The 27,500-nt window shown below is 33.9% G+C and overlaps 1 protein-coding gene across 1 annotated transcript in view; it reads left to right on the forward strand.

The window, feature by feature from the left end:
• kif13a (kinesin family member 13A) overlaps window positions 1-27,500 on the forward strand; it is a gene marked incomplete at its 3' end in the record, with an annotated part of 187,188 nt that overhangs the window by 45,843 nt on the left and 113,845 nt on the right. The window lies entirely within an intron of this gene.

The raw sequence follows: 27,500 nt of genomic DNA on the forward strand, positions 1-27,500 counted from the left end.
TAGTTAATCTGTCTAAGGTACAGTATGACATGTAGTTAATCTGTCTAAAGTACAGTATAACATGTAGTTAATCTAAGGTACAGTATGACATGTAGTTAATCTGTCTAAAGTACAGTATGACATGTAGTTAATCTGTCTAAGGTACAGTATGACAAGTTAATCTGTCTAAGGTACAGTATGACATGTAGTTAATCTGTCTAAGGTACAGTATGACATGTAGTTAATCTGTCTAAGGTACAGTATGACATGTAGTTAATCTAAGGTACAGTATGACATGTAGTTAATCTGTCTAAAGTACAGTATGACATGTAGTTAATCTGTACTAAAGTACAGTATGACATGTAGTTAATCTGTCTAAGGTACAGTATGACATGTAGTTAATCTGTCTAAGGTACAGTATGACATGTAGTTAATCTGTCTAAGGTACAGTATGACATGTAGTTAATCTGTCTAAAGGTACAGTATGACATGTAGTTAATCTGTCTAAAGTACAGTATGACATGTAGTTAATCTGTCTAAGGTACAGTATGACATGTAGTTAATCTGTCTAAGGTACAGTATGACATGTAGTTAATCTGTCTAAAGTACAGTATGACATGTAGTTAATCTGTCTAAGGTACAGTATGACATGTAGTTAATCTGTCTAATGGTACAGTATACAGTATGACATGTAGTTAATCTAAAGTACAGTATGACATGTAGTTAATCTGTCTAAAGTACAGTATGACATGTAGTTAATCTGTCTAAAGTACAGTATGACATGTAGTTAATCTGTCTAAAGTACAGTATGACATGTAGTTAATCTGTCTAAGGTACAGTATGACATGTAGTTAATCTGTCTAAGGTACAGTATGACATGTAGTTAATCTGTCTAAAGTACAGTATAACATGTAGTTAATCTGTCTAAAGTACAGTATGACATGTAGTTAATCTGTCTAAAGTACAGTATGACATGTAGTTAATCTGTCTAAGGTACAGTATGACATGTAGTTAATCTGTCTAAGGTACAGTATGACATGTAGTTAATCTGTCTAAAGTACAGTATGACATGTAGTTAATCTGTCTAAAGTACAGTATGACATGTAGTTAATCTGTCTAAAGTACAGTATGACATGTAGTTAATCTGTCTAAGGTACAGTATGACATGTAGTTAATCTGTCTAAGGTACAGTATGACATGTAGTTAATCTGTCTAAGGTACAGTATGACATGTAGTTAATCTGTCTAAAGTACAGTATGACATGTAGTTAATCTGTCTAAAGTACAGTATGACATGTAGTTAATCTGTCTAAGGTACAGTATGACATGTAGTTAATCTGTCTAAAGTACAGTATGACATGTAGTTAATCTGTCTAAAGTACAGTATGACATGTAGTTAATCTGTCTAAGGTACAGTATAACATGTAGTTAATCTGTCTAAAGTACAGTATGACATGTAGTTAATCTGTCTAAAGTACAGTATGACATGTAGTTAATCTGTCTAAGGTACAGTATGACATGTAGTTAATCTGTCTAAGGTACAGTATGACATGTAGTTAATCTGTCTAAAGTACAGTATAACATGTAGTTAATCTGTCTAAGGTACAGTATAACATGTAGTTAATCTGTCTAAGGTACAGTATGACATGTAGTTAATCTGTCTAAAGTACAGTATGACATGTAGTTAATCTGTCTAAAGTACAGTATGACATGTAGTTAATCTGTCTAAGGTACAGTATGACATGTAGTTAATCTGTCTAAGGTACAGTATGACATGTAGTTAATCTGTCTAAAGTACAGTATGACATGTAGTTAATCTGTCTAAGGTACAGTATGACATGTAGTTAATCTGTCTAAGGTACAGTATGACATGTAGTTAATCTGTCTAAGGTACAGTATGACATGTAGTTAATCTGTCTAAAGTACAGTATGACATGTAGTTAATCTGTCTAAAGTACAGTATGACATGTAGTTAATCTGTCTAAAGTACACTATGACATGTAGTTAATCTGTCTAAGGTACAGTATGACATGTAGTTAATCTGTCTAAAGTACAGTATGACATGTAGTTAATCTGTCTAAGGTACAGTATAACATGTAGTTAATCTGTCTAAGGTACAGTATGACATGTAGTTAATCTGTCTAAAGTACAGTATGACATGTAGTTAATCTGTCTAAGGTACAGTATGACATGTAGTTAATCTGTCTAAGGTACAGTATAACATGTAGTTAATCTGTCTAAAGTACAGTATAACATGTAGTTAATCTGTCTAAGGTACAGTATGACATGTAGTTAATCTGTCTAAGGTACAGTATGACATGTAGTTAATCTGTCTAAGGTACAGTATAACATGTAGTCTAAAGTACAGTATGACATGTAGTTAATCTGTCTAAGGTACAGTATGACATGTAGTTAATCTGTCTAAGGTACAGTATAACATGTATGAGTACAGTATAACATGTAGTTAATCTGTCTAAGTACAGTATGACATGTAGTTAATCTGTCTAAGGTACAGTATGACATGTAGTTAATCTGTCTAAAGGTACAGTATGACATGTAGTTAATCTGTCTAAGGTACAGTATGACATGTAGTTAATCTGTCTAAAGTACAGTATGACATGTAGTTAATCTGTCTAAAGTACAGTATGACATGTAGTTAATCTGTCTAAAGTACAGTATGACATGTAGTTAATCTGTCTAAGGTACAGTATGACATGTAGTTAATCTGTCTAAGGTACAGTATGACATGTAGTTAATCTGTCTAAGGTACAGTGTGACATGTAGTTAATCTGTCTAAAGTACAGTATGACATGTAGTTAATCTGTCTAAGGTACAGTATGACATGTAGTTAATCTGTCTAAAGTACAGTATGACATGTAGTTAATCTGTCTAAGGTACAGTATGACATGTAGTTAATCTGTCTAAAGTACAGTATGACATGTAGTTAATCTGTCTAAAGTACAGTATGACATGTAGTTAATCTGTCTAAGGTACAGTATGACATGTAGTTAATCTAAGGTACAGTATGACATGTAGTTAATCTGTCTAAGGTACAGTATGACATGTAGTTAATCTGTCTAAGGTACAGTATGACATGTAGTTAATCTGTCTAAAGTACAGTATAACATGTAGTTAATCTGTCTAAGGTACAGTATGACATGTAGTTAATCTGTCTAAGGTACAGTATGACATGTAGTTAATCTGTCTAAGGTACAGTATGACATGTAGTTAATCTGTATAAAGTACAGTATGACATGTAGTTAATCTGTCTAAAGTACAGTATGACATGTAGTTAATCTGTCTAAGGTACAGTATGACATGTAGTTAATCTGTCTAAGGTACAGTATAACATGTAGTTAATCTAAAGTACAGTATGACATGTAGTTAATCTGTCTAAGGTACAGTATGACATGTAGTTAATCTGTCTAAGGTACAGTATAACATGTAGTTAATCTAAAGTACAGTATAACATGTAGTTAATCTGTCTAAAGTACAGTATGACATGTAGTTAATCTGTCTGAGGTACAGTATAACATGTAGTTAATCTGTCTAAGGTACAGTATGACATGTAGTTAATCTGTCTAAAGTACAGTATGACATGTAGTTAATCTGTCTAAGGTACAGTATGACATTTAGTTAATCTAAGGTACAGTATGACATGTAGTTAATCTGTCTAAAGTACAGTATGACATGTAGTTAATCTGTCTAAAGTACAGTATGACATGTAGTTAATCTGTCTAAGGTACAGTATGACATGTAGTTAATCTGTCTAAGGTACAGTATGACATGTAGTTAATCTGTCTAAGGTACAGTATGACATGTAGTTAATCTGTCTAAAGTACAGTATGACATGTAGTTAATCTGTCTAAAGTACAGTATGACATGTAGTTAATCTGTCTAAAGTACAGTATGACATGTAGTTAATCTGTCTAAGGTACAGTATGACATGTAGTTAATCTGTCTAAAGTACAGTATGACATGTAGTTAATCTGTCTAAAGTACAGTATGACATGTAGTTAATCTGTCTAAGGTACAGTATGACATTTAGTTAATCTAAGGTACAGTATGACATGTAGTTAATCTGTCTAAAGTACAGTATAACATGTAGTTAATCTGTCTAAAGTACAGTATGACATGTAGTTAATCTGTCTAAAGTACAGTATGACATGTAGTTAATCTGTCTAAGGTACAGTATGACATGTAGTTAATCTGTCTAAGGTACAGTATGACATGTAGTTAATCTGTCTAAAGTACAGTATAACATGTAGTTAATCTGTCTAAAGTACAGTATGACATGTAGTTAATCTGTCTAAAGTACAGTATGACATGTAGTTAATCTGTCTAAGGTACAGTATGACATGTAGTTAATCTGTCTAAGGTACAGTATGACATGTAGTTAATCTGTCTAAAGTACAGTATGACATGTAGTTAATCTGTCTAAAGTACAGTATGACATGTAGTTAATCTGTCTAAGGTACAGTATGACATGTAGTTAATCTGTCTAAAGTACAGTATGACATGTAGTTAATCTGTCTAAGGTACAGTATGACATGTAGTTAATCTGTCTAAAGTACAGTATAACATGTAGTTAATCTGTCTAAGGTACAGTATGACATGTAGTTAATCTGTCTAAAGTACAGTATGACATGTAGTTAATCTGTCTAAAGTACAGTATGACATGTAGTTAATCTGTCTAAGGTACAGTATGACATGTAGTTAATCTGTCTAAGGTACAGTATGACATGTAGTTAATCTGTCTAAAGTACAGTATGACATGTAGTTAATCTGTCTAAAGTACAGTATGACATGTAGTTAATCTGTCTAAGGTACAGTATGACATTTAGTTAATCTAAGGTACAGTATGACATGTAGTTAATCTGTCTAAAGTACAGTATAACATGTAGTTAATCTGTCTAAAGTACAGTATGACATGTAGTTAATCTGTCTAAAGTACAGTATGACATGTAGTTAATCTGTCTAAGGTACAGTATGACATGTAGTTAATCTGTCTAAGGTACAGTATGACATGTAGTTAATCTGTCTAAAGTACAGTATAACATGTAGTTAATCTGTCTAAAGTACAGTATGACATGTAGTTAATCTGTCTAAAGTACAGTATGACATGTAGTTAATCTGTCTAAGGTACAGTATGACATGTAGTTAATCTGTCTAAGGTACAGTATGACATGTAGTTAATCTGTCTAAAGTACAGTATGACATGTAGTTAATCTGTCTAAAGTACAGTATGACATGTAGTTAATCTGTCTAAAGTACAGTATGACATGTAGTTAATCTGTCTAAGGTACAGTATGACATGTAGTTAATCTGTCTAAAGTACAGTATGACATGTAGTTAATCTGTCTAAAGTACAGTATGACATGTAGTTAATCTGTCTAAAGTACAGTATGACATCAAATCAAATCAAATTTATTTATATAGCCCTTCGTACATCAGCTGATATCTCAAAGTGCTGTACAGAAACCCAGCCTAAAACCCCAAACAGCAAACAATGCAGGTGTAAAAGCACGGTGGCTAGGAAAAACTCCCTAGAAAGGCCAAAACCTAGGAAGAAACCTAGAGAGGAACCGGGCTATGTGGGGTGGCCAGTCCTCTTCTGGCTGTGCCGGGTAGAGATTATAACAGAACATGACCAAGATGTTCAAATGTTCATAAATGACCAGCATGGTCGAATAATAATAAGGCAGAACAGTTGAAACTGGAGCAGCAGCAGTCAGGTGGAATGGGGACAGCAAGGAGCCATCATGTCAGGTAGTCCTGGGGCACTGTCCTAGGGCTCAGGTCCTCCGAGAGAGAGAGAAAGAAAGAGAGAATTAGAGAGAGCATATGTGGGGTGGCCAGTCCTCTTTTGGCTGTGCCGGGTGGAGATTATAACAGAACGTGGCCAAGATGTTCAAATGTTCATAAATGACCCAGCATGGTTGAATAATAGTAAGGCAGAACAGTTGAAACTGGAGCAGGAGCATGGCCAGGTGGACTGGGGACAGCAAGGAGTCCTCATGTCAGGTAGTCCTGGGACATGGTCCTAGGGCCCAGGCCAGTTGAAACTGGAGCAGCAGCATGGCCAGGTGGACTGGGGACAGCAAGGAGTCATCATGTCAGGTAGTCCTGGGGCATGGTCCTAGGGCTCAGGTCCTCCGAGAGAGAGAAAGAAAGAGAGAAGGAGAGAATTAGAGAACGCACACTTAGATTCACACAGGACACCGAATAGGACAGGAGAAGTACTCCAGATATAACAAACTGACCCTAGCCCCCCGACACATAAACTACTGCAGCATAAATACTGGAGGCTGAGACAGGAGGGGTCAGGAGACACTGTGGCCCCATCCGAGGACACCCCGGACAGGGCCAAACAGGAAGGATATAACCCCATGTAGTTAATCTGTCTAAAGTACAGTATGACATGTAGTTAATATGTCTAAAGTACAGTATGACATGTAGTTAATCTAAGGTACAGTATGACATGTAGTTAATCTGTCTAAGGTACAGTATGACATGTAGTTAATCTGTCTAAGGTACAGTATGACATGTAGTTAATCTGTCTAAGGTACAGTATGACATGTAGTTAATCTGTCTAAAGTACAGTATGACATGTAGTTAATCTGTCTAAGGTACAGTATGACATGTAGTTAATCTGTCTAAGGTACAGTATGACATGTAGTTAATCTGTATAAAGTACAGTATGACATGTAGTTAATCTGTCTAAAGTACAGTATGACATGTAGTTAATCTGTCTAAGGTACAGTATGACATGTAGTTAATCTGTCTAAGGTACAGTATAACATGTAGTTAATCTAAAGTACAGTATGACATGTAGTTAATCTGTCTAAGGTACAGTATGACATGTAGTTAATCTGTCTAAGGTACAGTATAACATGTAGTTAATCTAAAGTACAGTATAACATGTATGACATGTAGTTAAGTTAATCTGTCTAAAGTACAGTATGACATGTAGTTAATCTGTCTAAGGTACAGTATGACATGTAGTTAATCTGTCTAAAGTACAGTATGACATGTAGTTAATCTGTCTAAGGTACAGTATGACATGTAGTTAATCTGTCTAAGGTACAGTATGACATGTAGTTAATCTGTCTAAGGTACAGTATGACATGTAGTTAATCTGTCTAAAGTACAGTATGACATGTAGTTAATCTGTCTAAAGTACAGTATGACATGTAGTTAATCTGTCTAAGGTACAGTATGACATGTAGTTAATCTGTCTAAGGTACAGTATGACATGTAGTTAATCTGTCTAAGGTACAGTATGACATGTAGTTAATCTGTCTAAAGTACAGTATGACATGTAGTTAATCTGTCTAAGGTACAGTATAACATGTAGTTAATCTGTCTAAAGTACAGTATGACATGTAGTTAATCTGTCTAAAGTACAGTATGACATGTAGTTAATCTGTCTAAGGTACAGTATAACATGTAGTTAATCTGTCTAAGGTACAGTATGACATGTAGTTAATCTGTCTAAGGTACAGTATGACATGTAGTTAATCTGTCTAAAGTACAGTATGACATGTAGTTAATCTAAGGTACAGTATGACATGTAGTTAATCTGTCTAAAGTACAGTATAACATGTAGTTAATCTGTCTAAAGTACAGTATGACATGTAGTTAATCTGTCTAAAGTACAGTATGACATGTAGTTAATCTGTCTAAGGTACAGTATGACATGTAGTTAATCTGTCTAAAGTACAGTATGACATGTAGTTAATCTGTCTAAAGTACAGTATGACATGTAGTTAATCTGTCAGGTACAGTATAACATGTAGTTAATCTGTCTAAAGTACAGTATGACATGTAGTTAATCTGTCTAAAGTACAGTATGACATGTAGTTAATCTGTCTAAGGTACAGTATGACATGTAGTTAATCTGTCTAAGGTACAGTATGACATGTAGTTAATCTGTCTAAAGTACAGTATGACATGTAGTTAATCTGTCTAAGTACAGTATGACATGTAGTTAATCTGTCTAAGGTACAGTATGACATGTAGTTAATCTGTCTAAAGTACAGTATGACATGTAGTTAATCTGTCTAAAGTACAGTATGACATGTAGTTAATCTGTCTAAGGTACAGTATGACATGTAGTTAATCTGTCTAAGGTACAGTATGACATGTAGTTAATCTGTCTAAGGTACAGTATGACATGTAGTTAATCTGTCTAAAGTACAGTATGACATGTAGTTAATCTGTCTAAAGTACAGTATGACATGTAGTTAATCTGTCTAAGGTACAGTATGACATGTAGTTAATCTGTCTAAGGTACAGTATGACATGTAGTTAATCTGTCTAAAGTACAGTATGACATGTAGTTAATCTGTCTAAAGTACAGTATAACATGTAGTTAATCTGTCTAAAGTACAGTATGACATGTAGTTAATCTGTCTAAGGTACAGTATGACATGTAGTTAATCTGTCTAAGGTACAGTATGACATGTAGTTAATCTGTCTAAAGTACAGTATGACATGTAGTTAATCTGTCTAAGGTACAGTATGACATGTAGTTAATCTGTCTAAGGTACAGTATGACATGTTAATCTGTCTAAAGTACAGTATGACATGTAGTTAATCTGTCTAAAGTACAGTATGACATGTAGTTAATCTGTCTAAGGTACAGTATGACATAGTTAATCTGTTAAGGTACAGTATGACATGTAGTTAATCTGTCTAAGTACAGTATGACATGTAGTTAATCTGTCTAAAGTACAGTATGACATGTAGTTAATCTGTCTAAGGTACAGTATGACATGTAGTTAATCTGTCTAAAGTACAGTATAACATGTAGTTAATCTGTCTAAAGTACAGTATGACATGTAGTTAATCTGTCTAAAGTACAGTATGACATGTAGTTAATCTGTCTAAAGTACAGTATGACATGTAGTTAATCTGTCTAAGGTACAGTATGACATGTAGTTAATCTGTCTAAGGTACAGTATGACATGTAGTTAATCTGTCTAAAGTACAGTATGACATGTAGTTAATCTGTCTAAAGTACAGTATGACATGTAGTTAATCTGTCTAAGGTACAGTATGACATGTAGTTAATCTGTCAGTATGACATGTAGTTAATCTGTCTAAAGTACAGTATAACATGTAGTTAATCTGTCTAAAGTACAGTATGACATGTAGTTAATCTGTCTAAAGTACAGTATGACATGTAGTTAATCTGTCTAAGGTACAGTATGACATGTAGTTAATCTGTCTAAGGTACAGTATGACATGTAGTTAATCTGTCTAAAGTACAGTATGACATGTAGTTAATCTAAGGTACAGTATGACATGTAGTTAATCTGTCTAAAGTACAGTATAACATGTAGTTAATCTGTCTAAAGTACAGTATGACATGTAGTTAATCTGTCTAAAGTACAGTATGACATGTAGTTAATCTGTCTAAGGTACAGTATGACATGTAGTTAATCTGTCTAAGGTACAGTATGACATGTAGTTAATCTGTCTAAGGTACAGTATGACATGTAGTTAATCTGTCTAAAGTACAGTATGACATGTAGTTAATCTGTCTAAAGTACAGTATGACATGTAGTTAATCTGTCTAAAGTACAGTATGACATGTAGTTAATCTGTCTAAGGTACAGTATGACATGTAGTTAATCTGTCTAAAGTACAGTATGACATGTAGTTAATCTGTCTAAAGTACAGTATGACATGTAGTTAATCTGTCTAAAGTACAGTATGACATGTAGTTAATCTGTCTAAAGTACAGTATGACATGTAGTTAATCTGTCTAAGGTACAGTATGACATGTAGTTAATCTGTCTAAGGTACAGTATGACATGTAGTTAATCTGTCTAAAGTACAGTATGACATGTAGTTAATCTGTCTAAAGTACAGTATGACATGTAGTTAATCTGTCTAAAGTACAGTATGACATGTAGTTAATCTGTCTAAAGTACAGTATGACATGTAGTTAATCTGTCTAAAGTACAGTATGACATGTAGTTAATCTGTCTAAAGTACAGTATGACATGTAGTTAATCTGTCTAAAGTACAGTATGACATGTAGTTAATCTGTCTAAGGTACAGTATAACATGTAGTTAATCTGTCTAAAGTACAGTATGACATGTAGTTAATCTGTCTAAAGTACAGTATGACATGTAGTTAATCTGTCTAAGGTACAGTATAACATGTAGTTAATCTGTCTAAAGTACAGTATGACATGTAGTTAATCTGTCTAAAGTACAGTATGACATGTAGTTAATCTGTCTAAGGTACAGTATGACATGTAGTTAATCTGTCTAAGGTACAGTATGACATGTAGTTAATCTGTCTAAAGTACAGTATGACATGTAGTTAATCTGTCTAAGGTACAGTATGACATGTAGTTAATCTGTCTAAGGTACAGTATGACATGTAGTTAATCTGTCTAAAGTACAGTATGACATGTAGTTAATCTGTCTAAAGTACAGTATAACATGTAGTTAATCTGTCTAAGGTACAGTATGACATGTAGTTAATCTGTCTAAGGTACAGTATGACATGTAGTTAATCTGTCTAAGGTACAGTATGACATGTAGTTAATCTGTCTAAAGTACAGTATGACATGTAGTTAATCTGTCAGTATGAATGTAGTACAGTATGACATGTAGTTAATCTGTCTAAGGTACAGTATGACATGTAGTTAATCTGTCTAAGGTACAGTATGACATGTAGTTAATCTGTCTAAGGTACAGTATGACATGTAGTTAATCTGTCTAAAGTACAGTATGACATGTAGTTAATCTGTCTAAGGTACAGTATGACATGTAGTTAATCTGTCTAAAGTACAGTGTGACATGTAGTTAATCTGTCTAAAGTACAGTATGACATGTAGTTAATCTGTCTAAGGTACAGTATGACATGTAGTTAATCTGTCTAAGGTACAGTATGACATGTAGTTAATCTGTCTAAAGTACAGTATGACATGTAGTTAATCTGTCTAAGGTACAGTATGACATGTAGTTAATCTGTCTAAGGTACAGTATGACATGTAGTTAATCTGTCTAAGGTACAGTATGACATGTAGTTAATCTGTCTAAAGTACAGTATGACATGTAGTTAATCTGTCTAAGGTACAGTATGACATGTAGTTAATCTGTCTAAGGTACAGTATGACATGTAGTTAATCTGTCTAAGGTACAGTATGACATGTAGTTAATCTGTCTAAAGTACAGTATGACATGTAGTTAATCTGTCTAAAGTACAGTATGACATGTAGTTAATCTGTCTAAGGTACAGTATGACATGTAGTTAATCTGTCTAAAGTACAGTATGACATGTAGTTAATCTGTCTAAAGTACAGTATGACATGTAGTTAATCTGTCTAAAGTACAGTGTGACATGTAGTTAATCTGTCTAAAGTACAGTATGACATGTAGTTAAAAGGTACAGTATGACATGTAGTTAATCTGTCTAAGGTACAGTATGACATGTAGTTAATCTGTCTAAGGTACAGTATGACATGTAGTTAATCTGTCTAAAGTACAGTATGACATGTAGTTAATCTGTCTAAGGTACAGTATGACATGTAGTTAATCTGTCTAAGGTACAGTATGACATGTAGTTAATCTGTCTAAAGTACAGTATGACATGTAGTTAATCTGTCTAAAGTACAGTATGACATGTAGTTAATCTGTCTAAAGTACAGTATGACATGTAGTTAATCTGTCTAAGGTACAGTATGACATGTAGTTAATCTGTCTAAGGTACAGTATAACATGTAGTTAATCTGTCTAAGGTACAGTATAACATGTAGTTAATCTGTCTAAGGTACAGTATAACATGTAGTTAATCTGTCTAAGGTACAGTATGACATGTAGTTAATCTGTCTAAGGTACAGTATGACATGTAGTTCATCTGTCTAAAGTACAGTATGACATGTAGTTAATCTGTCTAAAGTACAGTATGACATGTAGTTAATCTGTCTAAAGTACAGTATGACATGTAGTTAATCTGTCTAAGGTACAGTATGACATGTAGTTAATCTGTCTAAGGTACAGTATGACATGTAGTTAATCTGTCTAAAGTACAGTATAACATGTAGTTAATCTGTCTAAAGTACAGTATGACATGTAGTTAATCTGTCTAAAGTACAGTATGACATGTAGTTAATCTGTCTAAGGTACAGTATGACATGTAGTTAATCTGTCTAAGGTACAGTATGACATGTAGTTAATCTGTCTAAAGTACAGTATGACATGTAGTTAATCTGTCTAAAGTACAGTATGACATGTAGTTAATCTGTCTAAAGTACAGTATGACATGTAGTTAATCTGTCTAAGTACAGTATGACATGTAGTTAATCTGTCTAAGGTACAGTATGACATGTAGTTAATCTGTCTAAAGTACAGTATGACATGTAGTTAATCTGTCTAAAGTACAGTATGACATAGTTAATCTGTTAATCTGTTAATCTGTCTAAAGGTACAGTATGACATGTAGTTAATCTGTCTAAGGTACAGTATGACATGTAGTTAAGTTAATCTGTAAAGTACAGTATGACATGTAGTTAATCTGTCTAAAGTACAGTATGACATGTAGTTAATCTGTCTAAAGTACAGTATGACATGTAGTTAATCTGTCTAAGGTACAGTATGACATGTAGTTAATCTGTCTAAAGTACAGTATGACATGTAGTTAATCTGTCTAAAGTACAGTATGACATGTAGTTAATCTGTCAGGTACAGTATGACATGTAGTTAATCTGTCTAAGGTACAGTATGACATGTAGTTAATCTGTCTAAAGTACAGTATGACATGTAGTTAATCTGTCTAAGGTACAGTATGACATGTAGTTAATCTGTCTAAGGTACAGTATGACATGTAGTTAATCTGTCTAAAGTACAGTATGACATGTAGTTAATCTGTCTAAAGTACAGTATGACATGTAGTTAATCTGTCTAAGGTACAGTATGACATGTAGTTAATCTGTCTAAGGTACAGTATGACATGTAGTTAATCTGTCTAAGGTACAGTATGACATGTAGTTAATCTGTCTAAGGTACAGTATGACATGTAGTTAATCTGTCTAAAGTACAGTATGACATGTAGTTAATCTGTCTAAGGTACAGTATGACATGTAGTTAATCTGTCTAAGGTACAGTATGACATGTAGTTAATCTGTCTAAAGTACAGTATGACATGTAGTTAATCTGTCTAAAGTACAGTATGACTAGTTAATCTGTCTAAGGTACAGTATGACATGTAGTTAATCTGTCTAAAGTACAGTATGACATGTAGTTAATCTGTCTAAAGTACAGTATGACATGTAGTTAATCTGTCTAAAGTACAGTATGACAGTAGTTAATAAAGTACAGTATGACATGTAGTTAATCTGTCTAAGGTACAGTATGACATTTAGTTAATCTAAGGTACAGTATGACATGTAGTTAATCTGTCTAAAGTACAGTATAACATGTAGTTAATCTGTCTAAAGTACAGTATGACATGTAGTTAATCTGTCTAAAGTACAGTATGACATGTAGTTAATCTGTCTAAGGTACAGTATGACATGTAGTTAATCTGTCTAAGGTACAGTATGACATGTAGTTAATCTGTCTAAAGTACAGTATAACATGTAGTTAATCTGTCTAAAGTACAGTATGACATGTAGTTAATCTGTCTAAAGTACAGTATGACATGTAGTTAATCTGTCTAAGGTACAGTATGACATGTAGTTAATCTGTCTAAGGTACAGTATGACATGTAGTTAATCTGTCTAAAGTACAGTATGACATGTAGTTAATCTGTCTAAAGTACAGTATGACATGTAGTTAATCTGTCTAAAGTACAGTATGACATGTAGTTAATCTGTCTAAAGTACAGTATGACATGTAGTTAATCTGTCTAAGGTACAGTATGACATGTAGTTAATCTGTCTAAGGTACAGTATGACATGTAGTTAATCTGTCTAAAGTACAGTATGACATGTAGTTAATCTGTCTAAGGTACAGTATGACATGTAGTTAATCTGTCTAAAGTACAGTATGACATGTAGTTAATCTGTCTAAGGTACAGTATGACATGTAGTTAATCTGTCTAAAGTACAGTATGACATGTAGTTAATCTGTCTAAAGTACAGTATGACATGTAGTTAATCTGTCTAAAGTACACTATAACATGTAGTTAATCTGTCTAAGGTACAGTATAACATGTAGTTAATCTGTCTAAAGTACAGTATGACATGTAGTTAATCTGTCTAAAGTACAGTATGACATGTAGTTTATCTGTCTAAAGTACAGTATGACATGTAGTTAATCTGTCTAAAGTACACTATAACATGTAGTTAATCTGTCTAAGGTACAGTATGACATGTAGTTAATCTGTCTAAAGTACAGTATGACATGTAGTTAATCTGTCTAAGGTACAGTATAACATGTAGTTAATCTGTCTAAAGTACAGTATGACATGTAGTTAATCTGTCTAAGGTACAGTATGACATGTAGTTAATCTGTCTAAGGTACAGTATGACATGTAGTTAATCTGTCTAAAGTACAGTATGACATGTAGTTAATCTGTCTAAAGTACAGTATGACATGTAGTTAATCTGTCTAAAGTACAGTATGACATGTAGTTAATCTGTCTAAAGGTACAGTATGACATGTAGTTAATCTGTCTAAGGTACAGTATGACATGTAGTTAATCTGTCTAAGGTACAGTATGACATGTAGTTAATCTGTCTAAAGTACAGTATGACATGTAGTTAATCTGTCTAAAGTACAGTATGACATGTAGTTAATCTGTCTAAAGTACAGTATGACATGTAGTTAATCTGTCTAAGGTACAGTATGACATGTAGTTAATCTGTCTAAGGTACAGTATGACATGTAGTTAATCTGTCTAAAGTACAGTATGACATGTAGTTAATCTGTCTAAAGTACAGTATGACATGTAGTTAATCTGTCTAAAGTACAGTATGACATGTAGTTAATCTGTCTAAGGTACAGTATGACATGTAGTTAATCTGTCTAAAGTACAGTATAACATGTAGTTAATCTGTCTAAAGTACAGTATGACATGTAGTTAATCTGTCTAAGGTACAGTATGACATGTAGTTAATCTGTCTAAAGTACAGTATGACATGTAGTTAATCTGTCTAAAGTACAGTATAACATGTAGTTAATCTGTCTAAGGTACAGGATGGCATGTAGTTAATCTGTCTAAAGTACAGTATGACATGTAGTTAATCTGTCTAAAGTACAGTATGACATGTAGTTAATCTGTCTAAGGTACAGTATGACATGTAGTTAATCTGTCTAAGGTACAGTATGACATGTAGTTAATCTGTCTAAAGTACAGTATGACATGTAGTTAATCTGTCTAAGGTACAGTATGACATGTAGTTAATCTGTCTAAGGTACAGTATGACATGTAGTTAATCTGTCTAAAGTACAGTATGACATGTAGTTAATCTGTCTAAAGTACAGTATAACATGTAGTTAATCTGTCTAAGGTACAGTATGACATGTAGTTAATCTGTCTAAGGTACAGTATGACATGTAGTTAATCTGTCTAAGGTACAGTATGACATGTAGTTAATCTGTCTAAAGTACAGTATGACATGTAGTTAATATGTCTAAAGTACAGTATGACATGTATGTACAGTATGACATGTAGTTAATCTGTCTAAGGTACAGTATGACATGTAGTTAATCTGTCTAAGGTACAGTATGACATGTAGTTAATCTGTCTAAGGTACAGTATGACATGTAGTTAATCTGTCTAAGGTACAGTATGACATGTAGTTAATCTGTCTAAAGGTACAGTATGACATGTAGTTAATCTGTCTAAAGTACAGTATGACATGTAGTTAATCTGTCTAAAGTACAGTATGACATGTAGTTAATCTGTCTAAGGTACAGTATGACATGTAGTTAATCTGTCTAAGGTACAGTATGACATGTAGTTAATCTGTCTAAAGTACAGTATGACATGTAGTTAATCTGTCTAAGGTACAGTATGACATGTAGTTAATCTGTCTAAGGTACAGTATGACATGTAGTTAATCTGTCTAAAGTACAGTATGACATGTAGTTAATGTCTAAAGTCTGACATGTAGTTAATCTAAGGTACAGTATGACATGTAGTTAATCTGTCTAAGGTACAGTATGACATGTAGTTAATCTGTCTAAGGTACAGTATGACATGTAGTTAATCTGTCTAAGGTACAGTATGACATGTAGTTAATCTGTCTAAATACAGTATGACATGTAGTTAATCTGTCTAAGGTACAGTATGACATGTAGTTAATCTGTCTAAGGTACAGTATGACATGTAGTTAATCTGTCTAAAGTACAGTATGACATGTAGTTAATCTGTCTAAGTACAGTATGACATGTAGTTAATCTGTCTAAGGTACAGTATGACATGTAGTTAATCTGTCTAAAGTACAGTATGACATGTAGTTAATCTGTCTAAGGTACAGTATGACATGTAGTTAATCTGTCTAAAGTACAGTATGACATGTAGTTAATCTGTCTAAAGTACAGTATAACATGTAGTTAATCTGTCTAAGGTACAGTATGGCATGTAGTTAATCTGTCTAAAGTACAGTATGACATGTAGTTAATCTGTCTAAAGTACAGTATAACATGTAGTTAATCTGTCTAAAGTACAGTATGACATGTAGTTAATCTGTCTAAAGTACAGTATAACATGTAGTTAATCTGTCTAAGGTACAGTATGACATGTAGTTAATCTGTCTAAGGTACAGTATGACATGTAGTTAATCTGTCTAAAGTACAGTATGACATGTAGTTAATCTGTCTAAGGTACAGTATGACATGTAGTTAATCTGTCTAAAGTACAGTATGACATGTAGTTAATCTGTCTAAAGTACAGTATGACATGTAGTTAATCTGTCTAAGGTACAGTATGACATGTAGTTAATCTGTCTAAAGTACAGTATGACATGTAGTTAATCTGTCTAAAGGTACAGTATGACATGTAGTTAATCTGTCTAAAGTACAGTATGACATGTAGTTAATCTGTCTAAGGTACAGTATGACATGTAGTTAATCTGTCTAAGGTACAGTATGACATGTAGTTAATCTGTACAGTATGACATGTAGTTAATCTGTCTAAAGTACAGTATGACATGTAGTTAATCTGTCTAAAGTACAGTATGACATGTAGTTAATCTGTCTAAGGTACAGTATGACATGTAGTTAATCTGTCTAAAGTACAGTATGACATGTAGTTAATCTGTCTAAAGTACAGTATGACATGTAGTTAATCTGTTAATCAGTATGACATGTAGTTAATCTGTCTAAGGTACAGTATGACATGTAGTTAATCTGTCTAAAGTACAGTATGACATGTAGTTAATCTGTCTAAAGTACAGTATGACATGTAGTTAATCTGTCTAAAGTACAGTATGACATGTAGTTAATCTGTCTAAAGTACAGTATGACATGTAGTTAATCTGTCTAAGGTACAGTATGACATGTAGTTAATCTGTCTAAGGTACAGTATGACATGTAGTTAATCTGTCTAAAGTACAGTATGACATGTAGTTAATCTGTCTAAAGTACAGTATGACATGTAGTTAATCTGTCTAAAGTACAGTATGACATGTAGTTAATCTGTCTAAAGTACAGTATGACATGTAGTTAATCTGTCTAAGGTACAGTATACAGACATGTAGTTAATCTGTCTAAAGTACAGTATGACATGTAGTTAATCTGTCTAAAGTACAGTATGACATGTAGTTAATCTGTCTAAAGTACAGTATGACATGTAGTTAATCTGTCTAAAGTACAGTATGACATGTAGTTAATCTGTCTAAGGTACAGTATGACATGTAGTTAATCTGTCTAAGGTACAGTATGACATGTAGTTAATCTGTCTAACAGTATACAGTTAATGTACAGTATGTAGTTAATCTGTCTAAGGTACAGTATGACATGTAGTTAATCTGTCTAAAGTACAGTATGACATGTAGTTAATCTGTCTAAAGTACAGTATGACATGTAGTTAATCTGTCTAAAGTACAGTATGACATGTAGTTAATCTGTAAGGTACAATGACATGTAGTTAATCTGTCTAAGGTACAGTATGACATGTAGTTAATCTGTCTAAGGTACAGTATGACATGTAGTTAATCTGTCTAAAGTACAGTATGACATGTAGTTAATCTGTCTAAAGTACAGTATGACATGTAGTTAATCTGTCTAAAGTACAGTATGACATGTAGTTAATCTGTCTAAGGTACAGTATGACATGTAGTTAATCTGTCTAAGGTACAGTATGACATGTAGTTCATCTGTCTAAAGTACAGTATGACATGTAGTTAATCTGTCTAAAGTACAGTATGACATGTAGTTAATCTGTCTAAAGTACAGTATGACATGTAGTTAATCTGTCTAAGGTACAGTATGACATGTAGTTAATCTGTCTAAAGTACAGTATGACATGTAGTTAATCTGTCTAAAGTACAGTATGACATGTAGTTAATCTGTCTAAAGTACAGTATGACATGTAGTTAATCTGTCTAAGGTACAGTATGACATGTAGTTAATCTGTCTAAAGTACAGTATGACATGTAGTTAATCTGTCTAAAGTACAGTATGACATGTAGTTAATCTGTCTAAGGTACAGTATAACATGTAGTTAATCTGTCTAAAGTACAGTATAACATGTAGTTAATCTGTCTAAGGTACAGTATGACATGTAGTTAATCTGTCTAAGGTACAGTATGACATGTAGTTCATCTGTCTAAGGTACAGTATGACATGTAGTTAATCTGTCTAAAGTACAGTATGACATGTAGTTAATCTGTCTAAGGTACAGTATGACATGTAGTTAATCTGTCTAAGGTACAGTATGACATGTAGTTAATCTGTCTAAAGTACAGTATGACATGTAGTTAATCTGTCTAAAGTACAGTATAACATGTAGTTAATCTGTCTAAGGTACAGTATGACATGTAGTTAATCTGTCTAAGGTACAGTATGACATGTAGTTAATCTGTCTAAGGTACAGTATGACATGTAGTTAATCTGTCTAAAGTACAGTATGACATGTAGTTAATATGTCTAAAGTACAGTATGACATGTAGTTAATCTAAGGTACAGTATGACATGTAGTTAATCTGTCTAAGGTACAGTATGACATGTAGTTAATCTGTCTAAGGTACAGTATGACATGTAGTTCATCTGTCTAAGGTACAGTATGACATGTAGTTAATCTGTCTAAAGTACAGTATGACATGTAGTTAATCTGTCTAAGGTACAGTATAACATGTAGTTCATCTGTCTAAAGTACAGTATGACATGTAGTTAATCTGTCTAAAGTACAGTATGACATGTAGTTAATCTGTCTAAGGTACAGTATGACATGTAGTTAATCTGTCTAAGGTACAGTATGACATGTAGTTAATCTGTCTAAAGTACAGTATGACATGTAGTTAATCTGTCTAAGGTACAGTATGACATGTAGTTAATCTGTCTAAGGTACAGTATGACATGTAGTTAATCTGTCTAAAGTACACTATAACATGTAGTTAATCTGTCTAAGGTACAGTATAACATGTAGTTAATCTGTCTAAGGTACAGTATGACATGTAGTTAATCTGTCTAAGGTACAGTATGACATGTAGTTAATCTGTCTAAGGTACAGTATGACATGTAGTTAATCTGTCTAAAGTACACTATAACATGTAGTTAATCTGTCTAAGGTACAGTATAACATGTAGTTAATCTGTCTAAAGTACAGTATGACATGTAGTTAATCTGTCTAAAGTACAGTATGACACAGTTAATCTGTCTAATACAGTACATGTAGTTAATCTGTCTAAGGTACAGTATGACATGTAGTTAATCTGTCTAAAGTACAGTATGACATGTAGTTAATCTGTCTAAAGTACAGTATAACATGTAGTTAATCTGTCTAAAGTACAGTATGACATGTAGTTAATCTGTCTAAAGTACAGTATAACATGTAGTTAATCTGTCTAAGGTACAGTATGACATGTAGTTAATCTGTCTAAAGTACAGTATAACATGTAGTTAATCTGTCTAAGGTACAGTATAACATGTAGTTAATCTGTCTAAAGTACAGTATAACATGTAGTTAATCTGTCTAAAGTACAGTATGACATGTAGTTAATCTGTCTAAGGTACAGTATGACATGTAGTTAATCTGTCTAAGGTACAGTATGACATGTAGTTAATCTGTCTAAAGTACAGTATGACATGTAGTTAATCTGTCTAAAGTACAGTATGACATGTAGTTAATCTGTCTAAAGTACAGTATGACATGTAGTTAATCTGTCTAAAGTACAGTATGACATGTAGTTAATCTGTCTAAGGTACAGTATGACATGTAGTTAATCTGTCTAAAGTACAGTATAACATGTAGTTAATCTGTCTAAGGTACAGTATGACATGTAGTTAATCTGTCTAAAGTACAGTATGACATGTAGTTAATCTGTCTAAGGTACAGTATGACATGTAGTTAATCTGTCTAAGGTACAGTATGACATGTAGTTAATCTGTCTAAGGTACAGTATGACATGTAGTTAATCTGTCTAAAGTACAGTATGACATGTAGTTAATCTGTCTAAAGTACAGTATGACATGTAGTTAATCTGTCTAAAGTACAGTATGACATGTAGTTAATCTGTCTAAAGTACAGTATGACATGTAGTTAATCTGTCTAAAGTACAGTATGACATGTAGTTAATCTGTCTAAAGTACAGTATGACATGTAGTTAATCTGTCTAAAGTACAGTATGACATGTAGTTAATCTGTCTAAGGTACAGTATGACATGTAGTTAATCTGTCTAAAGTACAGTATGACATGTAGTTAATCTGTCTAAAGTACAGTATGACATGTAGTTAATCTGTCTAAAGTACAGTATGACATGTAGTTAATCTGTCTAAAGTACAGTATGACATGTAGTTAATCTGTCTAAGGTACAGTATGACATGTAGTTAATCTGTCTAAAGTACAGTATGACATGTAGTTAATCTGTCTAAAGTACAGTATGACATGTAGTTAATCTGTCTAAAGTACAGTATGACATGTAGTTAATCTGTCTAAGGTACAGTATGACATGTAGTTAATCTGTCTAAAGTACAGTATGACATGTAGTTAATCTGTCTAAAGTACAGTATGACATGTAGTTAATCTGTCTAAGGTACAGTATGACATGTAGTTAATCTGTCTAAAGTACAGTATGACATGTAGTTAATCTGTCTAAAGTACAGTATGACATGTAGTTAATCTGTCTAAGGTACAGTATGACATGTAGTTAATCTGTCTAAGGTACAGTATGACATGTAGTTAATCTGTCTAAAGTACAGTATAACATGTAGTTAATCTGTCTAAGGTACAGTATGACATGTAGTTAATCTGTCTAAGGTACAGTATGACATGTAGTTCATCTGTCTAAAGTACAGTATGACATGTAGTTAATCTGTCTAAAGTACAGTATGACATGTAGTTAATCTGTCTAAGGTACAGTATGACAGTATGACATACAGTATGACATGTAGTTAATCTGTCTAAGGTACAGTATGACATGTAGTTAATCTGTCTAAAGTACAGTATGACATGTAGTTAATATGTCTAAAGTACAGTATGACATGTAGTTAATCTGTAAGGTACAGTATGACATGTAGTTAATCTGTCTAAGGTACAGTATGACATGTAGTTAATCTGTCTAAGGTACAGTATGACATGTAGTTAATCTGTCTAAGGTACAGTATGACATGTGTTAATCTGTCTAAAGTACAGTATGACATGTAGTTAATCTGTCTAAGGTACAGTATAACATGTAGTTCATCTGTCTAAAGTACAGTATGACATGTAGTTAATCTGTCTAAAGTACAGTATGACATGTAGTTAATCTGTCTAAGGTACAGTATGACATGTAGTTAATCTGTCTAAGGTACAGTATGACATGTAGTTAATCTGTCTAAAGTACAGTATGACATGTAGTTAATCTGTCTAAGGTACAGTATGACATGTAGTTAATCTGTCTAAGGTACAGTATGACATGTAGTTAATCTGTCTAAAGTACAGTATGACATGTAGTTAATCTGTCTAAAGTACAGTATAACATGTAGTTAATCTGTCTAAGGTACAGTATGACATGTAGTTAATCTGTCTAAGGTACAGTATGACATGTAGTTAATCTGTCTAAGGTACAGTATGACATGTAGTTAATCTGTCTAAAGTACAGTATGACATGTAGTTAATCTGTCTAAAGTACAGTATGACATGTAGTTAATCTAAGGTACAGTATGACATGTAGTTAATCTGTCTAAGGTACAGTATGACATGTAGTTAATCTGTCTAAGGTACAGTATGACATGTAGTTAATCTGTCTAAAGTACAGTATGACATGTAGTTAATCTAAGGTACAGTATGACATGTAGTTAATCTGTCTAAAGTACAGTATGACATGTAGTTAATCTGTCTAAAGTACAGTATGACATGTAGTTAATCTGTCTAAGGTACAGTATGACATGTAGTTAATCTGTCTAAGGTACAGTATGACATGTAGTTAATCTGTCTAAGGTACAGTATGACATGTAGTTAATCTGTCTAAGGTACAGTATGACATGTAGTTAATCTGTCTAAGGTACAGTATGACATGTAGTTAATCTGTCTAAAGTACAGTATGACATGTAGTTAATATGTCTAAAGTACAGTATGACATGTAGTTAATCTAAGGTACAGTATGACATGTAGTTAATCTGTCTAAGGTACAGTATGACATGTAGTTAATCTGTCTAAGGTACAGTATGACATGTAGTTAATCTGTCTAAGGTACAGTATGACATGTAGTTAATCTGTCTAAAGTACAGTATGACATGTAGTTAATCTGTCTAAGGTACAGTATGACATGTAGTTAATCTGTCTAAGGTACAGTATGACATGTAGTTTATCTGTCTAAAGTACAGTATGACATGCAGTTAATCTGTCTAAGGTACAGTATGCCATGTAGTTAATCTGTCTAAGGTACAGTATGACATGTAGTTAATCTGTCTAAAGTACAGTATAACATGTAGTTAATCTGTCTAAAGTACAGTATAACATGTAGTTAATCTGTCTAAAGTACAGTATGACATGTAGTTAATCTGTCTCAAGTACAGTATAACATGTAGTTAATCTGTCTAAAGTACAGTATGACATGTAGTTAATCTGTCAAAAGTACAGTATAACATGTAGTTAATCTGTCTAAAGTACAGTATAACATGTAGTTAATCTGTCTAAAGTACAGTATAACATGTAGTTAATCTGTCTAAAGTACAGTATGACATGTAGTTAATCTGTCTAAGGTACAGTATGACATGTAGTTAATCTGTCTAAGGTACAGTATGACATGTAGTTAATCTGTCTAAAGTACAGTATGACATGTAGTTAATCTGTCTAAAGTACAGTATGACATGTAGTTAATCTGTCTAAAGTACAGTATGACATGTAGTTAATCTGTCTAAAGTACAGTATGACATGTAGTTAATCTGTCTAAGGTACAGTATGACATGTAGTTAATCTGTCTAAAGTACAGTATGACATGTAGTTAAAAGGTACAGTATGACATGTAGTTAATCTGTCTAAGGTACAGTATGACATGTAGTTAATCTGTCTAAGGTACAGTATGACATGTAGTTAATCTGTCTAAAGTACAGTATGACATGTAGTTAATCTGTCTAAAGTACAGTATGACATGTAGTTAATCTGTCTAAGGTACAGTATGACATGTAGTTCATCTGTCTAAAGTACAGTATGACATGTAGTTAATCTGTCTAAAGTACAGTGTGACATGTAGTTAATCTGTCTAAGGTACAGTATGACATGTAGTTAATCTGTCTAAAGTACAGTATAACATGTAGTTAATCTGTCTAAGGTACAGTATGACATGTAGTTATTCTGTCTAAAGTACAGTATAACATGTAGTTCATCTGTCTAAGGTACAGTATGACATGTAGTTAATCTGTCTAAGGTACAGTATGACATGTAGTTCATCTGTCTAAGGTACAGTATGACATGTAGTTAATCTGTCTAAAGTACAGTATGACATGTAGTTAATCTGTCTAAGGTACAGTATGACATGTAGTTAATCTGTCTAAAGTACAGTATGACATGTAGTTAATCTGTCTAAAGTACAGTATAACATGTAGTTAATCTGTCTAAGGTACAGTATGACATGTAGTTAATCTGTCTAAAGTACAGTATAACATGTAGTTAATATGTCTAAAGTACAGTATGACATGTAGTTAATCTGTCTAAGGTACAGTATGACATGTAGTTCATCTGTCTAAGGTACAGTATGACATGTAGTTAATCTGTCTAAAGTACAGTATGACATGTAGTTAATCTGTCTAAAGTACAGTATGACATGTAGTTAATCTGTCTAAAGTACAGTATGACATGTAGTTAATCTGTCTAAAGTACAGTATGACATGTTAATCTGTTAATCTGTTAATCTGTCTAAAGTACAGTATGACATGTAGTTAATCTGTCTAAAGTACAGTATGACATGTAGTTAATCTGTCTAAAGTACAGTATGACATGTAGTTAATCTGTCTAAAGTACAGTATGACATGTAGTTAATCTGTCTAAGGTACAGTATGACATGTAGTTAATCTGTCTAAAGTACAGTATGACATGTAGTTAATCTGTCTAAAGTACAGTATGACATGTAGTTAATCTGTCTAAAGTACAGTATGACATGTAGTTAATCTGTCTAAAGTACAGTATGACATGTAGTTAATCTGTCTAAGGTACAGGATGGCAGGTGTGTAAACAGAGAGGAATATGCGAAGTGAGAGGTTTTACTCTCGCTAAAATCTGTCCAAAATAATCCCAAATGCGTTTCAATGGGTTTATTTTTAACCTAAGCTTGTCGCCTTCCTTCCTGCCTCTGGGACAACGACTCCCATTGTTAGGGCGGAGACGTGGATCTCGTTATTATGTACAGATCTCTGGTTTAAATGGGACAGAAGGAGCGAAGGAGACGCGACCAAAAAGACAACATGAGAACAAGCAGACATAAAACACTCATGAAGATAAATAAATATTCAGGCGTTTGAAATATCGCGCCAAAAACATACATTCTAAATGAATTTGATATATCGCCCAGCCCACAGTGTGTAACGACTGGGTTGTCAGTGGTTTGGTTGGTCTGCGGCGGGGAGCCAGATAGACGTCTGTGTGAACGTGTCAGCTCTCTAAAATCTGGTGAACATCCACAAAGAGATCCACAATGAGAGGGAGGAATGAGCAGGAACACTGGCCCAGTGTGTGTGTGTGTGTGTGTGTGTGTGTGTGTGTGTGTGTGTGTGTGTGTGTGTGTGTGTGTGTGTGTGTGTGTGTGTGTGTGTGTGTGTGTGTGTGTGTGTGTGTGTGTGTGTGTGTGTGTGTGTGTGTGTATTCAGAGCTGCGTTGTTGGAATGCAGCTCCCCCTCACCACCTCCCTACCCCCGTCCCCACACTCTCTCTGGTGGATGGTGACGAGTTGAAAGGCGTTCGGGAGCAGAGTTGAACACACTCTGGGATGGGTTTTTGGGTTCAGTCGTGGGGCCGTGTCTCATCGTGCTGATTCATATCTGTCCTCTGAGCTTTAGCCAGGCACTCTAGCAGAAATTACTGCCTGGTCTGCTAAGTCCTGAATACAAATTCAAATTAGTTTCCCCTCAAACTCTGTCTGTCTGTCTGTCTGTCTGTCTGTCTGTCTGTCTGTCTGGTGATAAATAGAGGTCACACTCAGTACTCACAGTCCAACCTGTTGTATGATGGTGTATGATGGTGAATGGTGTATGATGTATGATGGTGTATGATGGTGTATGGTGTATGATGGTGAATGGTGTATGATGGTGAATGGTGTATGATGATGTATGGTGTATGATGGTGAATGGTGTATGATGATGGTTAATGGTGTATGGTGAATGTTGTATGATGCATGATGGTGTATGGTGAATGGTGTATGATGGTGTATGATGGTGAATGGTGTATGATGGTGAATGGTGTATGATGATGGTTAATGGTGTATGGTGAATGTTGTATGATGCATGATGGTGTATGGTGAATGGTGTATGATGATGGTTAATGGTGTATGGTGAATGTTGTATGATGCATGATGGTGTATGGTGTATTATTATGATGGTGAATGGTGTATGATGGTGTATGATGGTGAATGGTGTATGATGGTGTATGATGTATGATGGTGTATGATAGTGTATGATGTATGATGGTGTATTATGTATGATGGTGAATGGTGTATTATGTATGATGGTGAATGGTGTATGATGGTGTATGGTGTATGATGGTGTATGATGGTGTATGGTGTATGATGGTGTATGATGGTGAATGGTGTATGATGGTGTATGATGGTGAATGGTGTATGATGGTGTATGTTGTATGATGGTGTATGATGTATGATGGTGTATGATGTATGATGGTGAATGATGTATGATGATGTATGATGGTGAATGTTGTATGATGGTGTATGTTGTATGATGGTGTATGTTGTATGATGGTGTATGATGTATGATGGTGTATGATGGTGAATGATGGTGTATGATGGTGAATGTTGTATGATGGTGAATGTTGTATGATGGTGAATGTTGTATGATGGTGTATGATGTATGATGGTGAATGTTGTATGATGGTGTATGATGTATGATGATGTATGATGGTGTATGATGTATGATGGTGTATGGTGTATGATGGTGAATGTTGTATGATGTATGATGGTGTATGATGTATGATGGTGTATGATGGTGAATGATGTATGATGGTGTATGATGTATGATGGTGTATGATGGTGTATGATGTATGATGGTGTATGATGGTGTATGATGTATGATGGTGTATGATGGTGAATGATGGTGTATGATGGTGTATGATGTATGATGGTGAATGATGTATGATGGTGTATGATGTATGATGATGTATGATGGTGAATGATGTATGATGGTGTATGATGTATGATGGTGTATGATGGTGTATGATGGTGTATGATGTATGATGGTGTATGATGGTGTATGATGTATGATGGTGTATGATGGTGAATGATGGTGTATGATGGTGTATGATGGTGTATGATGGTGTATGATGTATGATGGTGTATGTTGTTGTATGATGGTGTATGATGGTGAATGATGGTGTATGATGGTGTATGATGTATGATGGTGTATGGTGTTGTATGATGGTGTATGATGTTGTATGATGGTGTATGGTGTTGTATGATGGTGTATGGTGTATGGTAAGGTGTATGGTGTTGTATGATGGTGTATGATGTTGTATGATGGTGTATGGTGTTGTATGATGTATGATGGTGTATGGTGTATGATGGTGTATGTTGTATGATGGTGTATGTTGTATGATGGTGTATGATGTTGTATGATGGTGTATGATGTATGATGGTGTATGATGTTGTATGATGGTGTATGATGGTGAATGATGGTGTATGTTGTATGATGGTGTATGATGGTGTATGATGGTGTATGATGCATGGTGTTTGGTCTAACCCATATGTCTTCAT

The sequence above is a fragment of the Oncorhynchus keta genome, unplaced genomic scaffold, assembly GCF_023373465.1.
Source record: "Oncorhynchus keta strain PuntledgeMale-10-30-2019 unplaced genomic scaffold, Oket_V2 Un_contig_363_pilon_pilon, whole genome shotgun sequence".
In the NCBI taxonomy this organism is placed as follows: domain Eukaryota; kingdom Metazoa; phylum Chordata; class Actinopteri; order Salmoniformes; family Salmonidae; genus Oncorhynchus; species Oncorhynchus keta.